Raw genomic sequence first — 20,061 nt, 5'->3', positions numbered from 1 at the left:
ATCCATGGTGGTGGTCACTAAACCCAAGAACAGGACAAGCGGCCATCCATGGGACCCTGGTGGAGGGGAGTCAAGAGTCCTGGTCCCCAGACTGAGCCAACCAGGGTGAGGAGGGTGTCCTGGGTGGGGGCAGAAGTAACCACATAAAGGCCCAGCCTTAGCATGATGGGGATGGTTATTCTTTGGGGGGAAGGAGGTACAGATGTGGAAAGAGAAGGAATCTGTACTTCTGGACAAATCTCAGAGATGCCAAGCCAAACAGATGTGTACCGTCCACATCTGCCCTCTAGCCTGTCTTCTGCAGCAACAGCCGCTCTGTGACAAGCACCCTGACCCCTAGACCTGGATCTCAAAAGCCATTCCCTGCTTGCAGTCATTGGGAGGGACGGTGTGTTCCAGGGCCAGACAGCGAGAGGACACCTGAGCTAGGGTGTCTCTGTAGTCCACAGAACAGGACCGTCCAAAGAACCTGGACCGCAGCCGGGAGGATCACCAACTCTATAGGATGGGACTGAACACCAAAACAGATGGAGCCAGGTAAGTACCAGCAGTCAGAGAGAGAGCATGAGGTACATTCGGTCTCACAAGGACAACATGCATTGTATGACCTGTATCCGTGACACAGGAATGAGGCCAGCTTCCCAGATGACGTCTGGCATGTGCCACCTCATTGGGTGGTTGACACGGTGGCAAATCCAAGCTTGACATTGCATGTCAGAAGACAAGTCAGCTGGCATTCACACCACCGCGTCTCTGCAGTTCCTGTAAGGGATGGCTCAGCCCCAGCCACTCGGAAGCTCTAGATGTCAAACGCTGAGGTGCACCCTGATGAAGCGACTGTTCCAGTATCTCCAAAAGTGGCTGGGTCATGAAGGTCAGGGAAAGACAAGGAAATGACTCAATGTATTTGTGAGTAGACATCAAGGACATTATTGGGACAAGTGACAAAACTTGAGTGGGGTCTCAGGATTCAAGGGTGGCCTCGAGTTGCTGAGAGATCATTTCCTGGTGTTGACGGCTACCAGCTTGTGTGTTAAAAGGATTCAGTGTTCGGGACTCAAGGACCAACCTCAAGGGCTGGTTACTCAATCTTTGTGTGTGTGTCATGTGCACACGCACGTGTTTGCTGTATTTAAGAGTACAGACGGCTGTGTGAGCACAAGGTGGGGTGGGGGGACAGCAGGTACCCTACAGGATTGCGCTCTACCTTATTCCCTTGAGACAGGGTATCTCATTGACCCTGGCACTAGGTCTGAGCCAGCAAACCCTGGCAATCCTCCTGTCTCTTCTTCTGTAATGCTGGGGTTACAGGAATACGTGATTGTATCTGGCTTTCTCGTGGGTTCTGGGGGTTTGAACGTATGACCTCATGTTTGTGCGGCAAGTACTCCTTTACCCTGGAGCCTCCTCCCATCCCAAGAATTGTACTGCAACTTCGAGTCAAGATTCCCCCCTCCCCGTCTTCTGGAAGTACAGGAGATCTAAACTGGGGCCTCGCATACACTAGGCAAATGCTGTGCCCCTGAACTACAGACCTAGCATGAGCTCCCCAACTCTTAAATGGCTCAGAAGGATTTTTGTAGGTACACGCTCTAAGGGGGTTATTCAGGACCTCAGGATGTGCGCCCCTAGATATGAGACCAGCAGTGAGGGGGAAACGCCCAAGCCTGGGTGACTCATTCTCCATTCATTGGCACCCCCAAGTCCAGGTTAGGTTTCTGAATTAAAAGAGAGACGGGGGAGGGGGGTGGAGGGGAGGCCGGTTTACTGTAGATAAAAGGGAGGGCACAGCCAGAGACATCTGGGAAAGCCCAGAGTGGATGTGACCCTGAGCCCTGTGAGGAGGGGGAGAGGGGAAGAAGAGGTGAGAGGGGGAACCAGGTGCAGTAGTTAAGAGGCCCCAAAAGAGGATGGGCAACCAAATGACTGGATTCTATAGGGAAGACTATGGGGGGGGGGGAGGGCAGGCCAGCTCCTGGGCTGGAGAAGTTTAGGGTAGAGGACAGGATGTGCCTGCCAGGAGGACTCTGTAACAGGCCTACCTGAGGGATGCAGGGAAACCTGGCAGCCAGCATCCACTTTGATGTGGTAATGGATCCCTCAGTTAGCCATTTGTCTCAGGTGTGAGACATTTCACAGAACCCTGCATGCAACCCACCAACTCTCCAAAGACTGTTTCCTGTTAGAGAACTGGCCTGGCTTGGTCCTTGTGTCCCCAGTGCTTGGCCCAATCCCAAGTAAATGCAGGTCCCAAAATAAGCACTGGCCACGTGAAGAGCTGCGAAGAAGTCTCTTCCCGTAGTGTTGGCCATCACATCCGGTCATGCACAGATGGAGACCAAGCTTGTGCCCCTGGATCTCCTGCCCTGGGTTCGGGTGGAGCTCTTAGAACCTTGCACTGCTTTGCTGCCCCTCTCTTTCAAGACTTCACAGAACACTGACAAACAGGTCACCACCATGGGTCAGCATGTTCCCTGAAGGGCCTGTAGAGAAGACACCTGGACAGGAAGGAAGCTAAGCTGCCGCTGCGGTTCCATTGGTAGCATGCTTGATCAGCATGCACGAAGTGCTGGGGTCTGTCCCCGGCACCACGTAAACCAGATATGGTGGAGCCAACATGTGATCCCTGCACTGCCGTCCTTGACTGTGCAGTGAGCTGGAAGCTAGCCTAGGCTATTTGAGACCCTATCAAATAATAATAATCATTATCAGAGAAAACCAGAGTGCTCAAGGCTGCCAAGGCTGATGAGCACAGGGCTGGGGACTGTAGTCAGCGAGTGTGAACAGGAGTATGGATCTAAAGTGACATAAATCCTCATCCCTTCTCAGGCTGTTGTGCTTCCCGGCTTCTAGCCATTTCTCTAGCAATTTCCTTAAAGAACGCGATTCTGGCCCTGTGTGGTGGCACACACCTTTAATCCCAGCATTCGGAAGGCAAGCAGGCAGACAGGCAGATTTCCGTGAGTTCAAGGCCAGTCCAATCTACAAATCAAATTGAGTTCCCGGACAACAAAGGCTACACAGAGAGACACTGTCTCGAAAAACCACACACACACACACACACACACACACACACTCACGGGGTGGGGGTGGGAGGGAGAAAGAAAGAAAAGGAAAATGATTCCAGGGAACCCAAGGACACTCCAGCATTGATTCTGAAAAGGTCTGAGTTGTCCCCAAAGCATGTCCCAGGGGATGTGTCTGCCTCTACTCTAGTGGCCCTATCCTGGGCCACCACTGGCCGGGTTGTCCTTTTCTTTTGTTCAGTTTCTCCAACTGGAAAGAGCTTGTATAAAAAAAAAAAAGAAAAAAGGCTCCAGCACTCGGTCACGTCACAATGGGGCCGATTGTTCTGAGAGGGCCACGCTGACTTAAATATTTACCTTTTTTGTTTCCAACAGGAAACAGGGGTCAAGGATTTTTTGTTTCCTTTCCACCTCTGGTCAGCACCACGGAACAGCTGTTTTTCTACCCAAGAGGCAAAAGATAACAGGTAGAAAACTGGCACTTAGCAGATGCCTCCGGATCACAGCCTTGGGTTTCAACGGAATCCTCCAGCAACCCAGCGGAACAGTCGGTGTGGAGCCTTGGCCAACCTTCTCCTACTTTCCCTGTGCCTCTTGGGTGGGGCTGGTGGACAGGAGAGGAGCTCAGCCTTGTTAAACAACAACAAAACCCTAGGATTCTGCTCTAGCAGACCAGACCAAACCGGAGTCACGCATGCCAACTGTTACCTCGAATGGTCGGTTTCCCGCATCTTGGGCAGTCTTTGCCTGCATCATTGTGATAAGGAAGCTTGTGCTGCTTTAACCCTTGTGAACCGCGCCCTCCTCCCGAGATGCCATGTTCAGTAGATAAAGCGCTCATCTAGCACGAATAAAGCCCCAAGTTTGGATCCCCAGTGACACAGAAACGTTTCCTAGGCATTTCCTTGTGAGACCTTTCTGTCCTGCTTTGTGTCTGAAGACTGTCTTGATGCACGATCCACAAATAAAATGCTAGTTAGGTCTGTGACTTGGTCTATGTGAGACGCTGAATGTTATCAGTAACCAAAGTAGACCACTGGGCTCCTTGTCAATCGAAGGCCACGTCGGGTGGTGACCCGAGGGTGGGGATTTGGGCGCTCTGCAGCACACTGTGTGTCAGGTATGCACAGGGCTTGGGCTTCATCCTGGCCAATGAAAGACTGAGAAGAGCCTCGAAAGGACCTCAGGACTTCTCCAGATGTTCTTGCTGGGCGAGAGACCACTCCTGCACAGTTCCCTCTGGATTCTGAAAGGAGGGGTCATCACTGAACACGCAACCCCAAGCCAAAGAGTAAATGGGTGGATGGGGGGGGGGTGTTCTTGTTTAAACTGCCTCAGACTTCCCTCAGGTTTGGTGTTGAATTTGAGATAAACTCACAACAGGCAGAACGATAGGAGGACGCGTATACAAACGTGTTCATGTTTGAGGATTGCATATATGCCTACGTGAAAGGCATGGTGGACCGTGAGAGCAAAATCTTCCCTGTGGCCTGACTCGAGAAGTTTTGTTATCAGTTTAATGGGGAGAAGGGCAGGAAATAAAGGCCACTTAGGGAACAGTAAAAGACTGTTAGGAAGAGGATTGGCCCTTAGGAGAGTAGATGGGAGGTGTTTTAGGTGTGGGGAGGTTTGTCAGGGAGTGGCCTGACCTCTAGAACACTCTTCCCAGTCACTCACTCCAGGGAGGGTCTAACAGCCCTCCAGCTGGAGGGTCTGTCTTTCAGAAGACAAGAACATTCCAGAGAAAACTGCTCTCTGTGTCCAACTGTTTTCCAGTGCCTTCCTCCCTAAGACAATTGGCACCAACACACCAAAGGGGCATATTTAGAGCAGCATGTCCTGAAACCCCATCAGGAACAGAGGTGACTTTGAAACAATTAAAAACATGTAATTCAGTTACCAGATTTTCATAATTACATGAGTTAAAATCGTCTTCAATACTTTAAAGCATTTATGTATTAAAACCCAGTCCCTTACTTAATGTGGTAAGCACACACCTAGAATTCCAGTGCTCAGGAAGGTGAGGCAGGAGGATGATAGGTTTGTGGCCAGTTTGGGCCGTATAGTAGGATTTCATCTCAAATAAAATAGAAAGTCCAGATCTTAAACCTGTATTGCATGTGTTCAAGACCCATGCGTGGCATTTACTACCTGGAAGCAACTGTCTATAACCTTTCTATGCCTCAGCTTCCATATTTCCATATTTCTATGCAAAATAGGGGCAGGGTATATAGCTCAGTGGCAGCATTTGCCTAGCAAGCCACGCCCTGGGGTTCAGACCCCAGTGCCGAAAGGAGGTGAGGGGTATGACACAATGAGAGGAAATGATGTCTATCATACAGGGTTTGGCTAGGAAAAGCGTTTCTGCAAACCAAGTAATATACCAGGCACGCAGCAAACACTTCATATATAACATTCGGCATTTTGATATTGTCACAATGTTTTATTACATGTACTGTGTGTGTGTGTGTGTGTGAGAGAGAGAGAGAGAGAGAGAGAGAGAGAGAGAGAGAGAGAGAACAGGTGGGAGGGTGGGGGAGGACATCAGATACCCTGCTCCAATCCTCCTGTCTGCACCCTCCGCGGTGCTGGGATTTGAGGGGTGTCTGGACCATCCCTGACATTTTACCAGGGCGCTGGAATCAGAAGTCAGGTGCCCACTGAACAGGAAGTACTCTCAGCATAGAATCATCTCAGAAGTCTGTGCTGGACAAGCCTGAAGAAGGGCTTTGATTCTGGCTACCTAGGCTGTTAGACTTGGAGTCCTAGAGCCGAGGAAGGCAAAATATGCCTTCTACACATGGCCTGTAACATCCATGAGGTTCTTCCGTAGCCGGGGCTGACTGTGAACATCCATCCGTCCATCCATCCATCCATCCGTCTGTCCATCCGACAATCACAGACAGGCTTTGGGAATGAAATAAAGGTTTAGCCAGCCAACTGCCAGGAATTATTTGTGCCTGCCAGGCCCGAACAAGTGAGTGCAAACAGCACCAAACCTGGGTGTGCACTGAAGGAGTCTGGATACACTGGAGAGAGAGCGGCTGACCCAGCCCTCAGGGAGTGACTTCATTACCCGAATGGGACTCTGGGACTTGAAAACAAATTGTCTCACCTCCACTTCACACTGCTGGGTTGCCATGGACTTCGTGTTTATAAATTTTCCACTGCCTCCATCAAGTTGGGTTGATTTTTAAAAATTATTATTATTTTATTATTATTAGGTCTTGCACTGTATTTTGACTTCTTCACCCTTTCAAGTTCCTCTTTTAGTCTGGCAGGTCCATCTGGAAGCTCTCTTGGAGGGAGCTTTTCTAACTGTGCTAAAGCCCCAGAGGGTTGGTTTGTTTTCATTCCAGCCCCAGGCTCTGCAGAAACCACAGGGGGCATTTTCCAGACTTCCTTCCAGTACAAACAAAGCTTGCGAGGCCTGCTTAGTTTCACTCGGCCCACGTCTCTGGGTCTCTGGAGGAAGGAGAGACCCCTGACCTTCTGTAAATATCTCAACACAACCAGTTCTCCAAGGAATTAGAATTTGTGCTTTTGAGTCAACTCTGAAACAACCATGACCGAGGCCCTATTTTTATGGCTGGGTGTACTTTCTCCATAATGGGACGTTTTTAATGCTATATTTTTACGGCTGTTAACAAAAGAATTCCACGGCCTAAAACTCTAGTGGTGGGAGGGACACAAAAGAGGAGCACAAGCGTAGCAGTGATTGTAGTGTCTGGTTTGATCCGGCCACAGACACGGGTAGATCACAGAAAACTCTATTGGATTGAGAAATCTTCCCGGGTACAAGCCTGGCCTGCTAAATTGAGAACATCCGTGCCTTAAAATGGAGCCTAGAAAGCTGAGGTTCGATGAGAGCCCCAGGGCGGAACATTCCGTAGCTTTGTCTTTCCCTCGTGTGTACACGTGTGTGCACTGTGTCCACATGGGTGTGGGAGCACGAACCTCTGTGTGTGTGTGTGTGTGTGTGTGTGTGTGTGTGTGTGTGTGTGTGTGTGTAGGCCTGAGGCTGATATTGGTCTTCCTTGAATGCTCTCCATATTATTCTCTGAGGCAAGGTCTCTCGGTTGAACCAGAGCTCACCAGTATGGCAAGTTTGGCTTGCCAGCCTGCTCTCCTGATGCCCTGTGCCAGCTTCCTAATGCTAGGATTGTAGGCAGGCCCCCACGGCCACGCTGCATCTGCGAGGGTTCTGGGGACTCTGATCCTCACGCTTGCACGGTCCGCACTGCACAGCTGAGCCGTCTCTGCAGCCTGGGACAGGAAGTTATAGGACACACGCCAACATTCCTGGTGGACACCAGCAACTGTAGGCAATACTCAGTATATTCTTAGGTACACCGTAGTTTTTCCTATACATATTCACCTATGATTAAGTTTAATGTATAAATTTGGCACAGAAAGATATTCGCCACGATAATTAATAATAGCAGAGCAATTATAACAATACGCCGTAACAAAGGTTAAAAGTGTCTAGTCACCCAGAATGCCCTACTGCTCCTCTACTCTTCAAGGAAGCAGTTCATGGGACTTCTCTTTGGCATATCCCAAGTGCTAACATCACGACTCATTATTAAATAAGAGTTACTTATTGCCTGATAGCACGACAGCCAAACTGATATCCAAGACGGCTCCTCAATGACTAATGGGAGAGTATTAGATCCGGTGTGGGCACGCGGGAAAAGGAGTGACTCCTAGCCCAGACATAATGCCGCAAGCCTTCACCGCGATATTTAGAAAGCACGTAATTTAAATTCGTGGATTATTCATTTCTGGAATTTTCCATGAATACTTTCGGCTGATAGTTGACTGTGGGCAACTGAAAGCTTAGCAGCTGATCCTGTGGTAAGGAGAGAAAATTAACATAGCTGGTTTTCAGAGTGGGATTTCTGGTTTACAGAAGCCAGGAATTTTGTCATGAGGAACCAGGAGAGAAGGTCTCCGATGACTTAGTGCCTCTGCCATATCTGTCTGCTCAGAGAAGGAACTGTTCAGGTAACGGTGGGAAACGGAAATCCCAGTTTTGTGTTGTGAGAGGCAGACATGCAGTTTCTGGTATCCTGCACACAAGAATGTGGTGGTACACATGTGTTGATGTTGTAAGGACTTGGGAAAATTTAAGAAGCTGCTTGATCGGGAGCTGGTAAAGGCACTGGGTTCATAATACTTCGCAGCATCAAGAGTTAGTTGGAAACAGGAATCTTTGCAAAAGTGCAGACCAACTACTGTCCCTAGCAGCTAGCCCCCTGTGACACCCAGCTTTGTGGTCTAGACAGGAGCAGGGATAACTGCTTGGGAAAGGGCGGGGCTGGGGAGACACACAGAAGCAGAAGGAGTCCATACCCTGTACTCAGCAAAACCAACCCCCTTGACCCTAAGTAAACCCGGCTTGCGGTTTTTGCCTATATATGTCAACCCCAAATGAGGAACGGGAGCTCTCCCTACTGCGCTGTGTGTGTGTAGTGGGGAACTCCCAGCTAGCTGGCAAAAGAAATAAACCTTGTTTTTGCATTCTGGACTTGACTGGATTCCGGTGGTTTCTCTGGGGGGTCTCAACTTGGGCACAACGGTGTGACTACACATGGCCTTTGCATGTGGAGGCCAGAGGCCACCATCGGCTATTGTCCCTCAGGTACCATTCACCTTGGTTTTTGAGACAGGGTCTCCAACTGGCCTGGGGTTCTCTGATTACACCAAGCTGGTTGGCCAGCGAGCCCTGGAAAAATCTGTCTATTTCTACCCCACCAGTGCTAGGTTACAGTGGGCTCAACCAGGCCCTGCTTTTATTTTAATCTGGGTTCTGGGTATTAAACTCGGGTCTTCAGGCTTGCAAGGTGAGCATTTTACCAGCAAAAACATCTCCCCAACCCCTTGGCATTCTCTGGTTTGAGGAAAAGTAACCCCTTGACACACACAGAAGGCCTATTTAAATTCTAAATTGATCGCAGTATGAGATTAACCACGGTGACAAACAGAACGACCAGCTATCACAACAGGGCTGTAATGAAAAAGGATGCATCCTCTCCCCGCCCCTCCTCCAGCTCCCCCCCCCCCCCCACAGCGGAGCCAAGGTGCCTAAGTGGTGGCAACTTCTAATGTTTTGAGAGAAACCGGAATTCTCCAAGTATTTTTGTTTGGTTGGGTTTTGTTTGTTTCGTTTTGTTTTTAACGTAGAGACCGTGAGCCAACACTGAAGGAACACAAAGAGAAAGGTCAAGTTCTGGGCTCTCATGAACGCTGTGGCAATCAAACATGCAGTGTCTCTCTGCAGCCTCATGCCTGGCTTGAGAGCGCTTGTCTGACAAGGGATGTGGCAGCTTCCAGGGTCAACCAGCAGGGAACTGGGGGCCTCAATCCTACAACACGGAGCCGAATTTTGCCATGAGCTTAAGGGCCCATGAGAGGGCTCAGCAGGTGAAGGAACTTACTAGCAAGCCTGAATCCTGAGTTCAATCCCCAAGACCCACGTGGTGGAAGGAGAGACCCAACTCTCTCTATCCTCTGATCTCCGACGCACACCATGCCACTCACCTCCCAAAAATAAATAATTTTATAAAAGAATGTAGTAGATTTTTCTCCAGAGCGGCTAGACAGGAACTCGAAGGTACCTTGATTTCTGCCGTGACAGTTCCTGAGCAGCCCCAGGTCTGCAGAACTGGCCTTCCTAGGCAAGGGCTGATTTTGTTGTATACCAGCTGAAAATGAGTATTCTACCTCAGGCCTGTTTTGTTGTGTTTTGGAGACAGGGTCTCACTCCATAGCCCTGGTTGGCCTGGGGCTGGCTATGTAGACCAGACTACCCTTGAATTCACAGAGATCCATCTGCCTCTGCCTCCCAAGTGCTGAGATTCACCTAAGGAGTTTTTAAAAGAGCATTTCCACATAGCACAGATGTGTGGATTTTCCTCTGACAAATGTAACCTTGCGATGTGTAACGACATTACAACTTGTAGCTTAACGATCATGTTTCCCAGTTTCAAAAGGAAGCAGTAGTCTGGGCCTCAAATTGGGATCCATAGACCAATCTGGCAGAGAGCTGCTGTATTTTATGTCTTCCAAAACACAATATAACTTTCCATGTTCTGTTCTTTGAACATCTGGCAGGCAGATGACATCATATGCACCACAGAGGTGGTCTTTCGTGTTTATTTCTAAGGACCACTGCAAATGGTGGTTTTATTATCTATGTTTCTCTGTTGTTGTGATTATTGGTGTGACATAATAAAAATATAATTTTTTTCTTTTTGAGATAGTGTCTCATGTAGCCCAGGAAAACCTCAAACTTATTATGTACTTGAGGCTGGCCTTGAACTCCTGATCCTCCTGCCCAGTGCTGGGATTGCAAGTGTGTCTTCCTACTCAGCTAATCTCTGCATTTTGGTTTTGCACAAAGCACCTTATCAAAAATACTTTATTAACCTCAGGCCTGATTCAAGCATAGAAAACAAACCAAGCGGGGAATAGAAAGCCTGCACTGTGGTTATGCGACCAATCTGTTTCTGCTGGGTTTCTGCTGGGTTGTGAAGGAGCTCTCCCTCCACCTCTCCTGCCTGGATGAGTCTCTGCAAGACTGGGGTCATTTCTTCCTTGAATACTCAGCTGGTCTGGCTTGGTGGCTTCTGAAACGGGAGATTTTATCTTCCGCTTCTACTTCAGTGGGCTTGAGAGCAGCCAGGCTCACATGTCTTCCTGAGTCAGCTGTAATAAGATAAACTACTCCAAGAATGTATCTACCTGTGGTCCTAGATGCAGCACACACCTGTCTGAGCTCTATGAGCTACCACAGTTTGCGAGCTTCAGGCAAGGGGCTAGAGGTTGAAACACACAAACACACACAGACAGAGAGACAGAGACAAGGACCTCTAGTCCCTGGTAAGAAGCTCCTTACTCAGTAGCACCACAGAGGCTTACATACCCAACAGTCAGGTGGGCCAACAGGTGAAAACCTTATCCTCTGATCCTCAAGGCAACACGTGCTCGTGAAGCAGAGCTGGTAAACAACTTTGACACAGCTTTCAGTAACTCAAATCAGAAGGAAAGTAAAGATCTCTAGCAGGAAAGAGCAGCTGGGGGCCAGGACTCCAAATGGTCCCAATACCTAGAGATGTCCATAAGGCCCTTTATTGCTTCTCGAGCTCGGCCACCTCTGTGTTTTGTGTCCTGGTTCAATTTGGGGATTATGTGTGTTCGCGCATCTCTCGTGCTGTTGTTGGGAACAGTTTCTCTGCTGCCCAGGGTATGTGCAACTTTCCTCACTAGTGTGACCAAAACGCCAGCAGAGACTAACTACAGGGGAAAAGACTAACTTTTGACTCAAATTTGGGAGGTGTTCCAGTCCATTGTGGGGGTGTAGTGGAGATTCCTCTCATGGTAGAAAGTCCAGAAGCCGAAAGAACTGGAACTAAGGACTACATAATTTCCAAAGCATAAATCCCCAGTTCCCAGGGAAGGAGGACAGCCCCCCAACTCCCAGGGAACAAGGATAGTGTCCCCCAGTCTTCAGGGAAGGGGGACAGCCCCCCCCAACTCCTAGGGAACAAAGATAGTGTCCCCCAGTTCCCAGGGAAGGAGGACAGCCCCCCAACTCCCAGGGAACAAAGATAGTGTCCCCCAGTCTTCAGGGAAGGAGGATAGCCTCCCCAACTCCCAGGGAACAAGGATAGTATCCCTCAGTCCCCAGGGAAGGAGGACAGCCCCCTCCAACTCCCAGGGAACAAGGATAGTATCCCCCAGTCTCCAGGGAAGGACAGCCCCCCAACAACCAGGGAACAAGGATAGTGTCCCCCAGTCTTCAGGGAAGGAGGCCAGCTTCCTCCAACACCCAGGGAACAAGAATAGTATCCCCCAGTTCCCAGGGAAGGAGGACAGCCCCCCAACTCCCAGGGAACAAAGATAGTGTCCCCCAGTCTTCAGGGAAGGAGGCCAGCTTCCTCCAACACCCAGGGATGTTTTAATAACCCTAAAAAGAAACCCTTATCTATCAGCAGTCACCACCCCACTCAGTGCACGGAAGCCTTGAGTCTGCCACCTGTGTGCTTCTCCTTGTTCTGGTTCACACATGTGGAGTCACACAGGAGTGGCCGTTGTGATCAGCTCCTCTCCCTTGATGTGTCTTGTGACTGGCGTCTTCTTTTACTCGGAGTGTTTGCAAGACCTTCCCACGTGACCTGGTCCATTTGGGCCGCTACAACAAATAGCTTTGACTGGGTGATTTGTAAGCAACAGAAATTTGTTTATTTATTGAGGCAGTGAGTCTCGTAACACAGGCTGACTGCAAGCTCCCAATTCCCGTGTCTCCCCAGGGCTGTGTTTCCAGGAGTGTACCGCCACACCTGGCTCTTGGGGTTTCTGCCTTATACTTCTCATAGCTATGGATGCTGATAGCCCAAAATCAAGATGCCAGCAGCTTCGGTGTGTGCTGTGGTGTCACTCACTGGTTCACAGGTGCCATGGTCACATGCCTGTGTCCTTGTGTGACAGAAGAGGGAGGGAAGGGATGTTTGAGAGCCTCTCTCCCGTTTGTTTTGGGTATTTTCAGAGTCTCAGTCAGCAGTCCTGGCTGGCCTGGAACTCGTCAAAAACCCTCCTGTCTGGGTCTCCTAAGTGCTAAGATTACAGATGGGCACCACCACACCTGGCTGGGTGGAGGACGTCTCTCAGTTAAGGTCCCATATTCCACCCTTGACCCCTCCCCCTTCATGCCCTGTTCACCCGCTAACCCCCATCTTATCACTCTGTGCACTGGGAGTTAGGGTTTAATGTATGAGTTTTGAGGACACGGGTGTTCCAGTCATAGCGTAACCTGCATCAGCACTGAACTGGCAAGCTGCACCCCGCTGTGTGGACCGAGCACATTTTACTGTCTGTCCATCAGTCAAGCAACTGGACGGTTGTCACGTGGCAGGGGTAGGAGCAAATAACACTGTGGACAGCGAGCTTTCGTTCTCTTGAGTAACTCCCAGCCGTAGACATACTGGGTCATATGGTAACTCCACACTTGACACCATTTGACAAAGCCACCAGCAAGATGCTCATTTTTCCACGTCCTTGGCGTCACGTGTCATTAGGTCACTTTTATTAGAGGTCTTACTCCTCCGTGCCAGCATCCTGCACTGTGCTCAGCACATGGCATGACCTCAATGCTTAATTATAACTAGGTTACGATCCTCCTAATTACAGCAGGTTTCTAATTCTCGTGTGTGTCTTATGGATGCATACATTATAGTTACATTTAGTATGTATAATACGGCTAAAGTGCTATTATATTTTGTAGCAGTCATTAAATGCCTTATTTTAAGCTACCCATGATATTTGGTCAAATAACATGAGACGGGAGGTGGGGGCAGGTCTCCCTGGCAATGGTCAGGGCCCATTACCTGAGCTACAGAAGGCCGTGTCAGCCATGTGGAACACATAGACCAATTCAGGCCATAAAAGATTTTCAAAGCTCTTTCATTGTATAACACCTTAATAATACAAATCATTTTTTCCTCAACAATAGTGTATGGGTGAATCAAAAAGAAAATCTGCAATTTTAAAGTCTGTATATTTTCCCTTAAGTCACAACCCATTTGATTCTAAATGGGGGTGGGGGAGTTTTAAAAACATTTTCCTGGGCTGAGGAGATGGCTCAGTAGGCAGAAGTGCTTGCTACATGCGTACAAGAACCTCAGGCATGGTAGCATGCACCTATAATCCCAGCATGCCTGCATGCTGCAGTAAAATAGGAGGTGGAGATGGAATTCTGGGAAATTGTGGGCCAGCTCACTAGAGTCTGCAGTGGCAAGGACTCAAGCAAGGTGGAAGATGAGGAACAGCATTTGAGGCTATCCTCTGACCGCCACGTGTGTGCCTAACTTATACACATCATACAACCATACACACAAGATTAAAACCAATAAAGTAGCCAGTGGTGGCACACGCCTGAGGCAGTGAGCACTCAGGAGGCAGATGCAGGCGGATCTCTGAGTTCAGAGTCAGCCTGGTCTACAGAGCGAGTTCCAGGACAGCCAGGGCTACACAGAGAAACCCTGTCTTAAAAAACCAAGAAAACAAAACCAAACTCAATAAACCCATCTTCCTCTTTCCTGGCCTCATCCTGACCAGGCCCCTGAACTAGATGTCGCTTGTTAGTGGTGGATGCCCTTCTCTTGGGCCTCACACTGGGAGCCACGGTTAAGAAAACTGTGCTTTAAGGACTGAGTATCTTGGTCAAAAAGCTTTCTTTTGAAATAGGTCACTTTGTCCTGAGGGCCGAGAGGACAGAGGATTGGGTAATTCTGTTCATTCACTCACCACAGATTCCTCGAAAGACACAACGGGGAGATTTGTCTCCAACCCCCCTCCTGAGGTCCCCAGTGATCTGCTCACCTTGGTTGCTCTGGGCTACGGCTCTGCTCCTAGCCTCCTACTCAGCACCTGAGACTCTGTCTCCCTCCTAACTACAGTTTACATAACACATCCTTAAATCCACGCTCCTGGTACTCAGCCACATGACGTGCTCACGCAGCAGGTGTCTAGACATTCCTGCGCCCTTGCCACAGTCACCAGCACTGCCAAATCTTAAGCAACTGGGGCCACATTGCTGCTCCACTGTGCACCAATCGGGATAAGAGTGTGGCATGGGTGAGTCCCCAGTAAGCAATGCGCTAACAACAGACTCCGTCCTTGGCATCACTGACTTCAAACAATTAATGAAGCAGTCGTCTTTGCGTCTGTGTGTGGTCAGCAGACTGTGATTACTCAGGGCCAGGACACCTGTCTGCCAGTGACAACATAGACCCAGGTGATTAGGGACACGTTTCTACTGCAGGCCAAGGTGTCATTTCAGGCATACCAAGGTGTGTCTGAAAGGGGACCTGAGTGGAAGGCAGAGAGCGCTGCTCACTATTTACCCAAGGGCCCCAGGCAAGGTCTTAATCCTAGTATAGCCTGCTCTGACTTTCTCTTGTCTCCTAGTGAAAGGCTTTCTGGCTCTCCTCCGTCTGGCAGGAATTCTCCTCGCCAACATGCTTTCTTCCCAGCCCCTGGACCTGCTTATTCAGTAGACAGTTTTAAACTCTGGGTGAATGAGAAAATGTTCCCTTTGTGAGACGGCAGTGGAAGCCGTGTGTGTGTGTGTGTGTGTGTGTGTGTGTGAGAAAGAGAGAGAGAGAGAGAGAGAGAGAGAGAGAGAGAGAGAGGGAGAGAGGGAGAGAGAGCAAGCACGTGCATACACATGCACATGCATGTAGACGCCAGTGTTTAACTTTGGGTGTCCTCCTCAGTTGCCTTCTGGGACTAGAGAGACAGCTCAGTTAGTAAAGAGCTAGCATGGGAACTTCAGTTTGATTTCCAGGATCCATGTAAAAGTCCATGTACAGGTGCACGCACACACGCACGTACACACACACACAAGTGCACATGTGTAAAGGCAATGTTCTATTAGGCAATTTGTCACGGCAACAAAAACATCTTACTAATCTGTATGTCCTTATTCTTCTTGAGGAAGCTAAGGTCCCCAGGACAATCTTGAGGAAGAAAGGCAGGCATGAACAAACTTGTCCTGTCCATCATCAGGCAGAAGCACCCGGGATTTCACCATGAATGATATGGCTAGCTGTAGTTTGGATTTTTGGTTTTTTACAAATGTCCTTTTTCAAGTCAAGGAACTTTCCTTCTGTTCCAGGTTTGCTGAATGTTTCTGAATGGGAACTGAGTATTGTCACGTTTGTTTGCTTGGCAGAGGTGGGCTGAAGATGGGGACATCCACTGAGCTCGTGGTGGTGGTGCACAGCTTTAATCCCAGCACTTGGGAGACAGACAGGTAGGATCTCTGTGAGTTCAAGGACAGCCTGGTCTACAAAGCAAGTTCCAGGTCAGCCAGGGTTATACAGAGAAACCCTGAGTTGAAAAACCAAAAAAAGAAGACAGACTGACAGACGGGAGAGAGGGAGGGAGGGACGGAGGGACAGAGAGTGAAAGGAAGGAAGGAAGGAAGGAAGGAAGGAAGGAAGGAAGGGAGGGAGGGAGGGAGGGAGGGAGGGAGGGAGGGAGGGAAGGAAGGAAGGAAAGAAATGTACTGACTCACAGCTCTGGAGGCCGAGAAGTTCATGATCCAGAGGCCAGCACCAGACACAGCCTTATCAAGACACAGAAGAGGGCATCATGTGAAGAAAAGGCAAGGCCAGGATGAGCCAGAGTGAGAAAGGGAGCCAACGCCCGAGACGAGGAGGGTAAAACCCACTGGACTGATGTCTCCTCACAGCTGAGCTTTCCAATGATGCTGTAATGGCAATTAGAGTTCCGTACTAGCTGAAGAAGAAACAATCATTCAAACCACAGCACCCTCCAGTGTGTGCGCGGTGGAGCATCTCTCTTGGAGGGGTGGGGAATGCTGGGCTCAAACCCAGGGTCTCGAAGGTGCTAGGCAAGACTTCTACCACTGAGCCAGGTCCTAGACCTCTTGTTGGAGAGGTTTTTAAAGATCTGTTCTACTTTAAATCAAGTATATTCGTATGTCTGAGTGTTTGTCACATGTGTGCGGCTGCCTTGAAGCTGGAAGAAGGGTTTCAGATGCCCTGGACCTGGAGTAGCAGATGGCCGTTAGCTCCCTGAGAACTGAACCGGGTCCTCTGGAAGGGCAGCAAGTGCTCTTAACTGCTGAGCCCTCTCTCCAGCCCCCACCTCTAAGGGTGTCTTTAGCCCGAGGCCAGCCTGCTCTGCAGAGTGAGTTCCAGGACAGACACAGAGAAACCCTATCTTGAAAAAGAAACAAACAAGCAAAGGATGTCTTTAGCCTCATAACACACATTTTAATAGACTGATTTCATTTCCATCCCCGTTCAAAATACATTCTACTTTACATTGCGACTTCTTCTTTGACTTGGGTTATCCAGGATGATTTATTGTCCTGCCTCTTGGAGATTTTTTTTTCAGTTCCTTTGTTGTTGTTTTGCTTAACTTCAGCTAAATTCCAGACAGGTGTTGGGAGAAATTTCTCCTGTCCCTTGGCTAAAAATTTAAAGAGTATTTAATTTATTTAACCAATAAACTTCTTTTTGCGGCAACTGCAAAGGTAATGTCAGATGTGTTTTCTGTATATGAGTGTTGGCTGCATGTATGGATGTGTCCTATGCCTGGTGCCCACAGAAGCCAGAGGGCAGCATCAGATTATGAGCTGACACGTGGGAGCTGGGGACTGAACCTGCATCCTCTGAATGAACAACCAGTGCTCTTAACCTCTAAGCCGCCTCTAAGACTCAGGCATGTTTTCTGAACTCATTCAATCTTTTTTTTTTTTTTTTTTTTTTTTTTTTTTTTGGTTTTTCGAGACAGGGTTTCTCTGTAGCTTTGAAGCCTATCCTGGAACTAGCTCTTGTAGACCAGGCTGGTCTCGAACTCACAGAGATCCGCCTGCCTCTGCCTCCCGAGTGCTGGGATTAAAGGCGTGCGCCACCACCGCCCGGCTGAACTCATTCAATCTTAACACCAATGGTGATCCTTTTACTATTGACAGTTTTAAGTAAAATATTACAATTTTTAACAGCCATGATTTAGGTTCTACATTAGTTTTTTTGTTTAATCTTTTGGCTTTAGCTCACATTTAGATAATTACATTGAAACAAAGACCTCTGGTCTCTGAGTAGGTCAGCCCAGGAGAAGGGTTGTAGGCAGACACCTTAATGGTGCTGGCTCTGGGTCTTCTCACATTGGCCAACACTCATGGAGCATACAGTCGCAGGAGTAAACCCTCGGGTAAACTATGGACTTGGGCTGGCAGAGGCATGACTGTAAGTCTATTGATTGTGACAAAGGTTCTGCCCTGGTACCAGATATGGATAGTGGGAAGCTGTGCCTGGGGACAGGGGCTGGGGTGCTGGGGAACCCTGCATGTCCCATTCAATGTTGTCATGAATCTAAAACCATCCAGAAACTAAAACCTATTTAAAAGAGCCAATAATGGGATGCCCCGTCGTCCAGAATGTTAGACTAACATTTAGGTGCTGTGGTTACATGCTTGCGGCTGTCACTAATTAGCTTCTTTGATCCGTGTGGTTTCCAGGCTGACTTTGTGCGAGCCCCCTTAACTTGAACAAGCTTTACTTCGTGAAGGGAAAATCACTTTGATGACGTCTGTGCTATTAGAGTACCGAAGCATTTGGACCCTGGGTGTGAACTAGAGCCCCTTGGCCCTCACAGCCACTGCACGCCCTGCGGAGACTGTTAAGAGTATCTCCCGGCTGCCTCCCTGGTGAGTTCAGCCTGAGCTTGGTAAATAATATCAGAACTGAGTCATTTATGGTTGAATGACACAGAATGAAAAATAAATGCCTTTCAGGCAGTTCCTGTTACCTAATATGGATGAAGTAGTTGACACTTTAACAAGGGCCCCACCTGTGACCCAAATGAACTTTTCCCTATAAGGCTGTTGATCTAATTTCCTGATCAAAAAGGGAAACCAGAAATACTGTAAATGGTCTGTCTAGACCTGAAGAGGGGCTTTTCTCTCTTCTCCGTGGCTTTGGCAACATAAGTCTTATTGAGCCTATTCCTTAAATAGTCAAAGGTGTATTATTTTGTCGTGTTTTTAATGCGTTCTGGGAAAGGTGAGGTCTGCTGCCTGGATGCTCACAGACCCCCTCCCCGCCGCCCGCCCTTCCCTCCCCCACCCAACCCCCAGGACCCGGAAGCAGGGTTTATATTTAGAGTTTAGAAAGCAGTGCTGTTACTCTTCCAGAACCTGGTCTCAAAGCCCTGGAGCGCATCCTCCTTCGAGCGTGGGGGAGGGGGAGGGTTTGAAAGGCAACTTTCAGATAGCTGAACGAAAGCCATAAGGAAGTGAGGCTTGTTCTAAGGAAACACAGCCCATCCATAAACGTGTGACTCACAGGCTGCTTTCAAGTTGCAAAACTGATTCTGAATCATTGAAGGAAAAAAAAAAAAACTTCAGCTCTCCAAAGTCTGAGTCGTCTTTTAGGAATCGATAGCTGAGGTCTTAGCTGCCCGTGAATATGTCCTTATTCATCGGCCTAAAGTAACCCGAAAGCGACTTTAAAATAGGTCAGTTTGCTAGAAATGTTTGCTTAAAGGCCAGTCGGGGCTCCAAATTTCCTTTGAATGAATCATAAGAATCTAGATGATAAAAAAGATTTATGCAGAGAGAGACAGGCTCCAAACAAGGCAGCAGGTGAAGGCACAGAGCCATCCTTAATAGAAACCTGCTTCTGGAGCCTTGAGAACAGACTCAGGGGATGAGGGACCTGAGAAAGACAGAGTGGCCTGGGATATCAAACTTGCTCCCCAAAGCTGGGCTTACTGGTGTGTGCCTGTCACCACAGCTACTCAGGAGGTTGAGGTATGAGGACTGGGGAGTTTAAAGCCAGCCTAGGTAACTCAATAAACAGTAAAAAGAGGACTAGGGGCACAGCACAGTGGGCTGAGCAGGTCTGTGCTGAGGAAAAAGAAACAAAAAGCGGCCACTGTGAGGGCTCGGCAGTTAAAAGCACAGGCGGCTCTTACAAAGGACCTGGGTTTGGTTCCCAGCACCCATGTCAGACAGCCCACAACCAACTGTTTAGCTCTAGGAGATCCCACACTTCTGATGACATCTGTACTTAAGTGCACACACCCGTTCTTACACACATAATTAAAAATAAATAAATCGTTTTTTAAAAGTAAAGACAAACACAATTGCCAGTTAATAGGGGGATAGAGCCTACAAGGTGGAACCGTCAACGAGCGGTGGGATTTTCCCAGAGATCAGTTTGTATTGAGATGCTTCAGAATCTGTGTTACAGAGAGGAAGAAAATGATGACCCAGAAAATTTCCAAGTGACAAGGAATAATGTCCACCCTGAGATTTCAATCATTAACTTCGGACTGACCTTCAGGCTGATACCCAGGTCCAAGAGCCAGGACAATGGTATCTATCAGAGATAAAACACAGTGTTTAACTGGAAAGCTTGGAGATAGTGGATGCAGATAAAACCAATATTGAAGTGCTGAGAAGTTTTTTATGAATGTATAAAGACAGTTCAGGAGA

At 48.6% G+C, this 20,061-nt stretch overlaps 1 long non-coding RNA gene across 2 annotated transcripts in view; it reads right to left on the bottom strand.

The window, feature by feature from the left end:
• Positions 1-20,061, bottom strand: part of LOC119816281 — a 93,647-nt gene that overhangs the window by 23,737 nt on the left and 49,849 nt on the right. The window lies entirely within an intron of this gene.

Source organism: Arvicola amphibius, chromosome 6, assembly GCF_903992535.2.
Source record: "Arvicola amphibius chromosome 6, mArvAmp1.2, whole genome shotgun sequence".
NCBI classification, from domain to species: Eukaryota; Metazoa; Chordata; class Mammalia; order Rodentia; family Cricetidae; genus Arvicola; species Arvicola amphibius.
This window is presented reverse-complemented; position numbering and strand designations above follow the sequence as displayed.